This window comes from Miscanthus floridulus, chromosome 17, assembly GCF_019320115.1.
Source record: "Miscanthus floridulus cultivar M001 chromosome 17, ASM1932011v1, whole genome shotgun sequence".
Lineage (NCBI taxonomy): Eukaryota > Viridiplantae > Streptophyta > Magnoliopsida > Poales > Poaceae > Miscanthus > Miscanthus floridulus.
The window spans coordinates 10,650,348-10,663,303 of NC_089596.1; positions in this window are offsets into that span (position 1 = coordinate 10,650,348).

The window sequence follows — 12,956 nt, forward strand, 5'->3', positions numbered from 1 at the left end:
GGGCCCACCAACAATGGAACGGTTGGGCGCCCCTGATGAGGGCGCTGATCCAAGGGCCCAATTGGTCAATTGGTGGAGATCAAACTAACATTCTTCCCTTTGATCTCAACTTATTCCTTAAACTTAACTTAGTTACTCCTCATCGTCATGGTCTGTTGCCATTAGATTAAACAGCTACAACACACCTCTATGTTTTAAAACAGATACTCAATTAGGCCCTTAGTATCCAGAAATCATAGGCTTTCCTATAAACCCATGTCGACTGTGTGTTTTCTGAACGCACTGGGTGGTTAGCCTTTGGTAAGCGGATCCGCAAGTACTTACTCGGTACTTATATGCTCAATACTTTCTGAAGGGACCGTGACGCTTAAGAGGGGGGGGTTGAATTAGGCAACTTAAAATTCTAACTCCAAACTATGGCCTCTTTTTCATCCTCTAGCAAAACCTATGCAAAAGATAATCTTTCTAGATGTGCAACTATGGTTTTGCTAGTGTGTTGCTATCTCTACCGCAAATGATGATAATATGATCAATGTAAATGCGGAAGCTTAAAGAGCAAGGTAGAGATATGCAAACTCCCGTCGACGACTCCGGTATTTTTATCGAGGTATCGAGAAGCGCGCAAGCTTCCCCCTAGTCCTTGTTGGAGCCCCTCGTAAGGAATCCCTCGCAAGGGCCAAGCTCCCGGTCGGGTAACTCCGTGGATAGCCTCGGGCCTTCCCCACACGCAAGTGGGTCTCCGATGTGCCTCTCGGCAAGCCTCTCCCGGATGCTCCCCGCCGTCTTCACTATCAAGCTTCCGGCCGAAACGCCGAGGGCCTTGTTCCCTCTGGTACACGGTGGCGGCCACACCACAAACGCGGTTGGTGTGATCTCGCAAGACTTCAAGCCCCTCCGATGTACAACACTTGTGCTCGCAAGCACGGGGTGGCAAGAGGTATGCAAACCTCACTAAACACTAGGCAAACACCTAGAGCAAGCGCATGAGTGGTGGTCTAATCAACCTAAGCACTTCGCAAAGCACTTATGCTAATCACCTAATAAAACACTAAACACTATGTATGTGGAGATCACTAAAATAGTGTATCAACACCCTTGGTATGTTTCCTCAGCTCCACACATCTCGAATGGCCGGTTGGGGGTTGTATTTATAAGCCCCACTGAGAAAGTAGCCGTTGGGGTTGAACTCCCGCAAATCTGCTACTGACCGGACGCTGAATCGTCCTGACCGGACGCGTCCGGTCATCCCGACCGTTGCAGCCGCGAACCACCGATCGGACGCTGCCAGCGTCCGGTCGCCTGCCACCGGACGTGTCCGGTCGCAGTTTCGCGCGCCTGGAACCTCTCTGTACTCGATCGGACGCTGTGTTTCTACGTCCGGTCGGTTGCCGCTAGCGTCCGGTCCTCGCGTCCGGTCGCCTGTCTGCCGAGCCACCGGTCCAGCGTCCGGTCCAGCGTCCGGTCGCCTCTGCGAGCTCGTTTCTTCGCGATCTTGCGTACGGCTTGGTTCCTATCTTCGTGCTTGGACTTTGCTTGATATTTTGGATCTTCACTTGTGCTTCTAATGTCTTGCTTGAGGTGTTGATCATCGGATCATCACGTCGGCTTCGTCCAAGTCACGTCTTGCACCCTATTGGACTACAAAACAGACACTTGCAAATTCATTAGTCCAATTTGGTTGTGTTTGTCATCAAACACCAAAATCCAAAGTAAATGGGCCAAGGGTCCATTTTTCTTACAATCTCCCCCTTTTTGGTGATTGATGCCAACACGACCAAAGCAAGTAAATAATAAAAATTTTAAATTTAACAACTACCTACTTGCTAGGATGCAATGCAAAGGGCAAGTTTATGATGCTAAGAGATACTACATGAAAGACTATGATACCAATTGAAGACCTAGCTTGCCCTTGCAAATGTCCCCATGTGGCATTATAGATTAAAGTTTTGCTTCTTATAAATTCTCCCCATTACTTAAACTAATCCATAATCCACTATCCTCCCTTTCTTAGACCATTACCATTTGTAAACATTAACTTAATGCTTGCCTTTGGTTCTTCAAATTCTCCCCCTTTGGCATCAAACACCGAAAAGGAAGACATTAGTAGCACAAGGGAGGGTCAAATTTCATGATCCTTTGTGTATAGAGTGAAATGGATCACAAAATTTGACTCTCACATTATATAGACTAAGCTCCCCCTAAATATACGCATACATATGGTAGAAAGCAAAGCATATGCATAATTAGCAATTTGTTGCACAAGAGAGTTTAATCTATATAATGCATGGAGAAAGCATGTAAAAATGAAATGAAATCAACATGATGATGCCAATTGAGGAATGATGCTTAACTCCAGGGACTCCAATTTCCTTACAATGAGACTACTACACATGTGATAGGTTTGAAAGATTGATACCATTTGTAAAAGTGTTAGTCTCAAAGCATCCAAGTTGTAGAATTACTCCCCTTAAATATGTGCACACAAAAGTAGAATACTTTGGAGAAATCATGCACATTGATTTTAAAAAAAAATACCACTTGAAAGATGACAACTCATGAATGTGAGAATCATTTTTAAAATGGATATCCGGAAGAGATTATCTACAATTTGGATATTGGCACATATTAGATGAACAATAGTAAAACAAGCTATGTGCCGTGCTCTTAAACAATTGTGAACCATGTAGGTTTGCTCCAAGGGTTAAGAATGAAACTGAGCACGCCTACCATATGATATACCTAGTGTATGCATGACAAAAGATATAAGAATTCAAATGCAAACATAGGCATGAAGAGTAACTAGATGCTAAAAGATACCAATTGTAGGAAAAATTTTAAGTCTAATACCAATTGAAGTAAATTGAATCTAGTTACCTGTCATGGGAAGGGGAGTTTGGGTCCATAGTATTCACTAACCCACTTGGCAATAACTTTGTCCAACATGATGCACCCCATGAAATGCACCCATACTTTGCCAAGTCTCCAAATTCCCCAACGTCCGATGGACTTCTCACTTCCCTTTCGGGATCCAAACCTTCTTGGTGCTCTTCATATTTGAAATGATTTCTTTTGGCACCCAAAAGCGTTTGACCCCATTGTTAGCTTGCTTGTTCACCTTGATGGCCACCACCTTGTCATTTTTCTTCTTCTTCAAGAGATAAGGTGTGGAGGCCTTCTTGTCCACCTTGTTGGTGTAGGTGTTGGAGAGCTTGCTTGTTTGCTTTTTCTCCTTCTTCTTTGCTCCCCCCCCCATTCTTCACCTTGCACTCATAGGACTTGTGACCTTCCTTGTGGCACACGTAACAAACCACGGTTTGTCCTTCATCAAGCTTCTTCACTCCCTTGACGGTGTTATCTTGATGAAGTTGGGTTTGCTTCGCCTTGCCTTTCACTTGAGTCAAGTCCTTGGTAAGGCGAGCTACTTCTTGCTTGAGTTGCTCATTCTCCTTTGCAACCTCTTGTGTGCATGTATCTACAATAACTTTCTCAACATAAACTTGGTTGCACAAAGATGAGTCTAAACATAAATCATTGCAAGAAGTAGAGGCATCCTTTTTAATGATAGAACTTTTCTTTTTAGATGCCTTGGTGGGGGTATTTTTGATGGCCTCAAGATTAGCAACTTTATTTGTTAGCTCATCACAATGTTTGCACATGATTTCCATTTTAGCAAGCAAACTTTGATAATCATTTTGTGAGCTAGCTAATTTTTCTTTTAATTTTTCATTTTTCTTTTCAAGTTGCTTATTATTAATTTAGCATGCACTTGTTGTTGCACTAGCCTCAAGTTGCTCAATTTTAGTAGATAGTTCAACATTGAGATTTGCAAAGTTTTCATATTGTTCAAGCAAATTCTTGTATGCTTCTTGTGAACTACCTAGCTCTTCTTTTAAAGTTTTGAGCTTCTTTTGTTGACTAGTGCAAACTTTAGCATATTTAAGATTTTGTTGCACAATTGTATTGTAAGAAGGCAAATCATCATCACTATCACTCTCACTAGAGGATGAGCTTTCGTTACCTCGTGCCATGAGGCACACACGAGAAGAGCTTGATGATGAGTGCTTGTGACCTCGCCTCTTGTGATGGTTTTCTTCTTCACTAGAAGAATCATCCCATGACCTTATTGTTGTGAGGGCTTTGTTTTTGCACGCCTTCTTCTTTGTCTTGGGTGTGGGCTTGTTTGGACAAACTTTCACAAAGTGCCCCTTCTCGCCGCATCCATAGCATCCTCTCTTTCTTTGCTCATTTCTTTGATTGGTGAAAATGAGATCTTGAATTTAGATGGGCACACCCTTGACATTGAGCCTTTGGATCATCTTCTCCACCTTGTTGATTAATTTGATTGATTCTTCATCAAGGTCGGAGGTGGAGGAGGAAGATTGATCATCATCATCATCATCCTCATCTTCTTCTTCACTTGAGGAGCTTGAGCTTGAGCTTGACTCAACTTTCTTGCCCTTCATCTTTTTCTTCTCACTACAAGCGAGAGCTTTGCCTTTGCTTGATGAAGATGCTTCTTCTTGACCCATCTTACGTGACATTTCAAATGCCACTAGCTTTCCAATGACAATGCCTGGGGTCATGGTGCTCAAGTTCTCCATGTTGTGAAGGATGGTGATGATGCTTGCATATTTCTTTTGTGGTAGAACGGAGATGATCTTCCTCACGATATCCGCATCATCTAGCTTTAATAATCCTATTGAATGGAGCTCATTGATGATTAGATTCAATCGAGAGTACATATCACGAACAAGCTCATCATCATTCATAGCAAAGGAGTCATAATTTTGCTTGGCTAGACAATGTTTTTGCTCACGGACATTACTTGTGCCGTCATGGAGCTCTTGGAGTTTTAACCAAATTTCATGTGCCGTATTTAAGGTGAACACTTGGTTAAACACATCCATGCTAAATGATTCAAACAAGCAATTCTTAGCTCTAGCATTAAAATGTATTTCTTTTTCCTCACTCTTTGTGGGTTTTTCGGGATTCTTAATGGGTTTCATCCCGTCGCGAGTGACTCTCCATACACCCAAATCAACCGCCTCAAGGTGGCAAGCCATTCTAGCTTTATAGTATGGAAAGTTAGTGCCGTCAAATTGTGGAGGCCTAGCGGTATCCATCCCAACCACTCTACAATAGCGTCGGCTCAATGGCGGTTAAGCCAAAGGTCCAAATATGAGCCAACCGGCTCTGATACCAAATGAAGGGACCGTGACGCTTAAGAGGGGGGGGGGTGAATTAGGCAACTTAAAATTCTAACTCCAAACTATGGCCTCTTTTTCATCCTCTAGCAAAACCTATGCAAAAGATAATCTTTCTAGATGTGCAACTATGGTTTTGCTAGTGTGTTGCTATCTCTACCGCAAATGATGATAATATGATCAATGTAAATGCGGAAGCTTAAAGAGCAAGGTAGAGATATGCAAACTCCCGTCGACAACTCCGGTATTTTTACCGAGGTATCGAGAAGCGTGCAAGCTTCCCCCTAGTCCTCGTTGGAGCCCCTCGTAAGGAATCCCTCGCAAGGGCCAAGCTCCCGGTCGGGTAACTCCGTGGATAGCCTCGGGCCTTTCCCACACGCAAGTGGGTCTCCGATGTGCCTCTCGGCAAGCCTCTCCCGGATGCTCCCCGCCGTCTTCACTATCAAGCTTCTGGCCGAAACGCCGAGGGCCTTGTTCCCTCCGGTACACGGTGGCGGCCACACCACAAACACGGTTGGTGTGATCTCGCAAGACTTCAAGCCCCTCCGATGTACAACACTTGTGCTCGCAAGCACGGGGTGGCAAGAGGTATGCAAACCTCACTAAACACTAGGCAAACACCTAGAGCAAGCGCATGAGTGGTGGTCTAATCAACCTAAGCACTTCGCAAAGCACTTATGCTAATCACCTAATAAAACACTAAGCACTATGTATGTGGAGATCACTAAAATGGTGTATCGACACCCTTGGTATGTTTCCTCAGCTCCACACATCTCGAATGGCCGGTTGGGGGTTGTATTTATAAGCCCCACCGAGAAAGTAGCCGTTGGGGTTGAACTCCCACAAATCTGCTACTGACCGGACGCTGAATCGTCCTGACCGGACGCGTCTGGTCATCCCGACCGTTGCAGCCGCGAACCACCAATCGGACGCCGCCAGCGTCCGGTCGCAGTTTCGCGCGCCTGGAACCTCTCTGTACTCGATCGGACGCTGTGTTTCTGCGTCCGGTCGGTTGCCGCTAGCGTCCGGTCCTCGCGTCCGGTCGCCTGTCTGCCGAGCCACCGGTCCAGCGTCCGATCGCGCTTTCAGCGTCCGGTCGCCTCTACGAGCTTGTTTCTTCACGATCTTGCGTACGGCTTGGTTCCTATCTTCGTGCTTGGACTTTGCTTGATATTTTGGGTCTTCACTTGTGCTTCTAATGTCTTGCTTGAGGTGTTGATCATTGGATCATCACGTCGGCTTCGTCCAAGTCACGTCTTGCACCCTATTGGACTACAAAACAAACACTTGCAAATTTATTAGTCCAATTTGGTTGTGTTTGTCATCTGTCGCAGAACCGACCAATTTATAAGAATACAAGTATAATGGCAATCCGCAAGCGGTCGCACTGTCATACTTGAATCCATATAAACCCGGTAGTCTGTCGAGTACCACGATGGGTCTCGATAAACGATTTACAACAACCAAGATCGTACAGGATTCAACATACATGCCACATATTACATACGGTTCGCAGATACTTTTCATCATCAGAGTACGAATAAAAAGTTATTACAAACTGAGTTTAGTAAACAAAGCGGAAGCAAATAAGTTCGAAGATAAAGTTTCCAACATAGTTTGATACAGTGCCAAACCAGATCACGATCCACAAAAGCAAAGATAGGAATTATTAAAGAAGCCTGCCCAAGGCTTACTCCTCATCCACAGCGGGGTAGAAGCAACTCTTGCAATAACCATGATACACAGTGCCATCTGCAACAATGGGAAAATAAACCCTGAGTACGAGAAGGTACTCAGCTAGACTTACCCGTCATGAACCAGAAATAAAATGACTCCAAGGATTATGCAAGGCTGTATAAGTGGACGTAACTTGACAACATTTTGCGAAAAAGGCAATTAACCGTTGTACAATTGTGATTCTTTTATCAAGTTAATTATAACTATCCATTTCTAGGTTAGCAACTATCCTATGCCAAACATGTGGTATATTATTTAGAATCATACAATAGTAACCATAGCAGGTATTGTAATTCCATATTCATTGGAACCATCATGTTTCATAATATAGTTGCTACGATGTTGGGACTAGCCAAATTTCTCACTATCCGGGAGAGACGGCGATTCGAATCGATTTCAACCAGCTGGGAATTTATTCCTAACACAAACCTAGATCTATCAGCCACGATAGTCTTAGGTCACCTTTGGTACAACTCAGGTACACATTTCGCGGGTCCGTACTGCGCCGCACAATCTAGAACACCAGATGCCAGGATGCTCAGGCCAAGCCTGCCCTTGGGCTCAGTCTGATCGTTCCCCGGAAGGAGCGCACAACAAAACGGGTCCCGGCCTGAGTTGAATTACTCGGCTTCGCGGTCGGAATGAGTTATCCGGCCAGCTAAGTGAGAGGCATGCGTTCAATCTTGTCAGAAGCGCCAACAACGGTACGGTCCTTAATCGACACAGACGGGGATAGGTCCACACCCAAGACCTCCATGCCTTGTTGCTTCCCTATCGACTTCCCGTCCGGTCTCAATTTACTTTTACCTCATGGTTCTGTTCCACGATAGCAGATATAGCCAACCGTGCTCCGGTATCCACCTATATCTCGCAGGTGACAGGACATCACCCGACTTCTACCGGTCTAAGCATGGCTAAGCATATATTCGATCCTGGACCTATACCGGTTAAAGGGTTAATATCTGGACAAGGAATGTACATGCATCAAGTGGTTTCATTCAACTCTTATAACCTAATGCACCAATCATAAATACGTAAGTAAACATTTGTAAATTACTGGGAGACTTATAATGCTCCGGGGCTTGCCTCGCAGAAAGGAAGTAGGGCGATGGTCAGGGCACTCCGGAAGCTCTTCAGGGTTCTGCTCCACGCCTTCGGGAGCAGCGGCTTGCGGATTCTCCTGCGGGTTCCCTTCCTCTGCTTCTTCGAATTCCAGCAATGTGATCTCTTCCTCCGATCCTAGATGCATGAGTATGATATGAGTATTACGAATGCATAATGTTAACAAGTGCATCGCGTTGTTTGAGTAGGTGCATATCTCTTCTCGATTACTACTTAACTATTTCTACAATGCATCGGCTACACCATAAACAGTAGTTACTTGTTTCACTCATAACTAGAGTTCTACAAATTCAAAAACAGTGATCCTAGACTTTCTGGAAAGCTTATCAAATTCTCTACAACTTTGTTATTAACCATTTTTACAGTCTACACTTGTTTCAACATGTAACTCATTACACTCTAGAATCAGTCCAGAAATGACTTGACATGCAATATAAAGTAATAACACTTCTACTTCAGGTAATTATTCAAAATTTGACAACCTAGAACCTACCAACAGTTTCAGCATACCAAATACAGTTAAGATGATATAATGGTGAAGTCCAAACTATTTATTAAATTGCCTTTATTATTTTATTTAGATATCTAGGTTAAATAATAAATATATATCAAATGTGCTTAATAAATTCTCAAAATTTTACAGAGTCTTACTAATGCTATCAAAGGACTACTATAAAAATTTCATGTCATTTTGCTAAGTAGAACATCCTATACAAAAATGATAAGGAAGCAAGGCTTGAAATAGCATAAATGGAAAATCCTATTGAAAAGTGTCAAGCAACAGATTTCATATTTTTCCTTACATCCATACAGTACTAGTATCACCTCCAACAAATTTCATGAATTTTGGACTCATAATTAATTTATAAAAATTCATGCAAGGATTAACTATTTATAAAAGAAAAATCTATAACTATAGATCTACACATGCACTGGTCCTCAAATTTTTATCCAAGCTCATGTATAACAAGAATAGCCTACCACAAAAATTTCATAATTTTTGGAGCACAGGAACTCTAGATATAAAATAAACAAATTTAAATGCATTCAAAAGCACATTTCAAATCCTTATTTAAATCTCCAAAAATATCTACTGTACAAGTCAAGAACATATTTTTCCTAAATACTACTCTTCCTCAAGAACACTCACAAATTTATTTCACAAATTTAGGAGCTATCAGACTAAAGATACAAAAATAACAAGATACATGAAATCAGGGTTCAAATCTGTGAAAATGAGCTAGCTTTCTATTTAACCGACACTGACAGGCGGGACCCTCCAGCCAGTTGGGCCCACATGTCACTGAGACGGAACAGAGCAACAGCGCAGGAATGACGTGGGAACGGCGGAGCTCGCCGACGGCGAGGTTGCCGGCGGTGAGGTCATCACGACGTGCTCTAAGTGACCTAGCGCGTCTATTGAGCCACTTGGCCGACCCTATCGTCGACGGTAAGGATGACGGCGGCGGCAATGGCGGAGCAGCGGGGCTGGACCACGGCAAAACACCGGTGATGTCCTCGGTGGCCCGATCTAAGGCTCGGACGAGCACCGGGGTACTACGGCGGACCTAGCGCGCTAGCTAACGCATGGAGAGGTGGACTGTGGCGCTCCGGCCACGGTGACGGGGCTAGCGGTGGAGCTCCGGCGATGCTGTGCACGGCGCGGTGGCTTACCAATGCTTGAACCACGGCACTAGGGGACGTAGGGAGTCGCAGGGACGACGGTGATGCAGTTGCGGTGGCGACTGGGCGGCTCAGCGCTAGCTGGAGCTGGCTATGGCGATGGCGGAGCGAGGAGGCGCTCGGCTGCTGCTGCGGCGAAGAAGGAGGCCGAGGCGAAGCGAAAATGGAGCGCGGGGCGACTCGGGCGGACGCTGGCGTGATGAAGGCGCGCCCAGGCGCTGCGTGGCCTGCGCGATCAGGGCAACGGCGAAGCGCGGCCGTCGCCGTGGACACGCGGCGCGCTGGTTCTGCCGTCGGTCGGCCACTGAACGCGTCGTTCAGTTTCGTCAGAAACGTGATGGCCGAGCCTGACAACGAGTTTTGTCGCTGATTTTCCCGCTAATCCGTCACTCCAAAGCATAAGACGTCTAAACAAAATTTATAGCCCTATGTACCAGCTTCAACTTTGGTTAAGGAAGTATGTTCAAATTCGCAACCAAAAACAAGTAATGTCATCCCCAAGGTGGGCTTGTCAGGCTGCCAGTCGAACCAAGACTTAGAAAAAAATTTTAAGTGTTGAAAGGTTTGTTTTGCTGATTCTTGTGATCCAATTTCAAGCATGATAGGAGCTGAATCAGTCCATGACATAAAAATAAAAGTTGTTCCTTATGTCAAACACTACAACTTTGCTTTAGTGAACTCCTCCATGCAAGGTCCCTAACACCTAGTTCAACTTTAGTCAAACATGTCACTTTGAAATCATGATACACATTCAAACCATGGCTAAATGACCAAACTAGCCCTAGCACTAAATACCAAAGTTGTTCATGATGATACTCTAAGCATGTTAAAACAATTTGCAAGGTCATTTAAGCATTTCATGTAGTAGTCACTCATATAGCTATTGAAAGTAATCACATGAAATATTACTTGAGTACTTGGTCATGAAATGTGGCCTTCATGAACAAGGTTCCTTTTGTTAACCTAAGTGTAGCTAAGGTGTTGTAGTGACTAGCACTACCCCCTTGCATTCATTTGCACATGATCATATGCATATGTTCTAAGAAACACGAGATAACAAGCAATGTTTCATATGTTTCGATCAAATGTTTCAATTGTAAATGATGATTTATGAATGCCTGATGCTCATGCTTATGCTATGCAAGTCAAGTTATGCAAGGCTAACACCCGAGGTGTTACAGCCCCTCCCCCTTATAAAAATCTCGTCCCGAGATTTCTAAGACCTACCATTCTTGGAAAAAGGCGGGATAAACTTCTTGCAGATAATCTTCTCTTTCCCATGTAGCATCTTGTTCACTATGATTGTTCCACACCACCTTATAAAACTTAATGATCTTACTCCTTGTTACTCTATCCATCACTTCTAATACTCGAATTGGCTTTTCTTCATAAGTCAAATCCGATTGAAGTTGCACGTTGGTGGGTGCAATAGCTTCTTCCGGTACCCGAAGACATTTCTTTAGCTGAGAAACATGGAACACATCAAAGATTGCACTCATCTCTGTTGGTAGTTGTAGCTTATACGCAACATTTCCCTTTCGTTCCAAAATTTGGTATGGCCCTACATATCTTGGTGAAAGTTTCTTTTTCATCCCAAATCTCTTCACACCTTTCATGGGTGATACTCTCAAGTACACATAGTCACCTACTTCAAAAGTTAGTGGTCTTCTTCTTCTATCGGCATAGCTCTTCTATCGTGATTGAGCTGCCTTCATGTGTTGTTGGATAATACGTACTTGTTCTTCGGCTTCATTGATAAAATCAATACCAAAATATCTCCTTTCACCGGGCTCAATCCAATTCAATGGAGTTCTACACTTTCTGCCATACAAGGCTTCAAATGGAGCCATCTTGATACTCGCTTGATAACTGTTGTTATAGGAGAATTCAGCTAAAGGTAACCATTTCTCCCATGACCCCTTTGAAGATATAACACAAGCTCTAAGTAAATCTTCTAGGATTTGGTTTACTCTCTCTGTCTGCCCTGAAGTTTGCGGATGATAAGCTGAACTCCTGATTAGCTTGGTTCCCAAAGCTTGGTGTAAGTGTTCACAGAAACGAGCTATGAACTGCGGTCCTCTATCCGAGATTATGGTCCGGGGTACTCCATGCAACTTCACGATCTGGGATACGTATATCTCAGCGTATTTCCCAACTATATACCTCGTGTTCACGGGTATGAAGTGCGCTGACTTGGTAAGACGATCGATAATGACCCAGATTGAATCATGACCTTGTGGCGTTGTTGGAAGGCCTGTAATAAAGTCCATACTGATCTCTTCCCATTTCCATCCTGGAATAGGCAGTGGCTGAAGTAATCCAGTGGTTTTCATATGGACGGCTTTCACTCTACTGCAGTTATCACACCTTGCAACATAGGCTGCGATCTCTTTCTTCATCTTAGTCCACCAAAAACGGGTTTTTAAGTCTTGATACATTTTACTACTACCCGGGTGGATAGACAATTTGGAGGAGTGAGCTTCTTCTAAAATTTGATTCCTTAGCTCTCGGTCTTTCGGCACCACTAGCCGGTCCTCAAACCATAATACACCTCTTTCGTCCAATCTAAAGTGTTTTGTTTCTTGCTCTTGCATTTTTCTCTTGATGTGACTTATTCCTACATCTGTCTGCTGTAGCTCTATGATTCGGCCCTCAAGCGAACAACTGATTGTAATATTGTGGAGTACGGCAGGATGTAGCAAGTTGAATCCATCTTCCAATAGTGCTTCCATAGTGTTGCAATGGGACTTCCGACTAAGTGCATCTGCTACTACATTTGCTTTACCCGGATGGTAATGCACTTCCAAATTGTAATCCTTAATCAATTCCAACCATCTACGTTGTCTCATGTTCAGTTCTGGCTGGGTAAAGATATACTTGAGGCTTTTGTGGTCAGTATAGATATGACATACATTGCCCAACAAGTAATGTCTCCATATCTTTAATGCATGGACAACGGCTGCCAGTTCCAAATCATGTGTAGGATAGTTGACTTCATGTTTCCTCAATTGCCGAGAGGCATATGCAATTACTCTCCCTTCTTGCATAAGTACACATCCCAAACCTATTCCTGATGCATCACAAAATACATCAAAAGGCTTTTCAATGTCTGGTTGTGCTAGCACTGGTGCTGTAGTCAACAAAGTTCTGAGGGTGTGAAAAGCTGTTTCACATTCTGGTGTCCACTTGTATTTCTCATCTTTCTGAAGT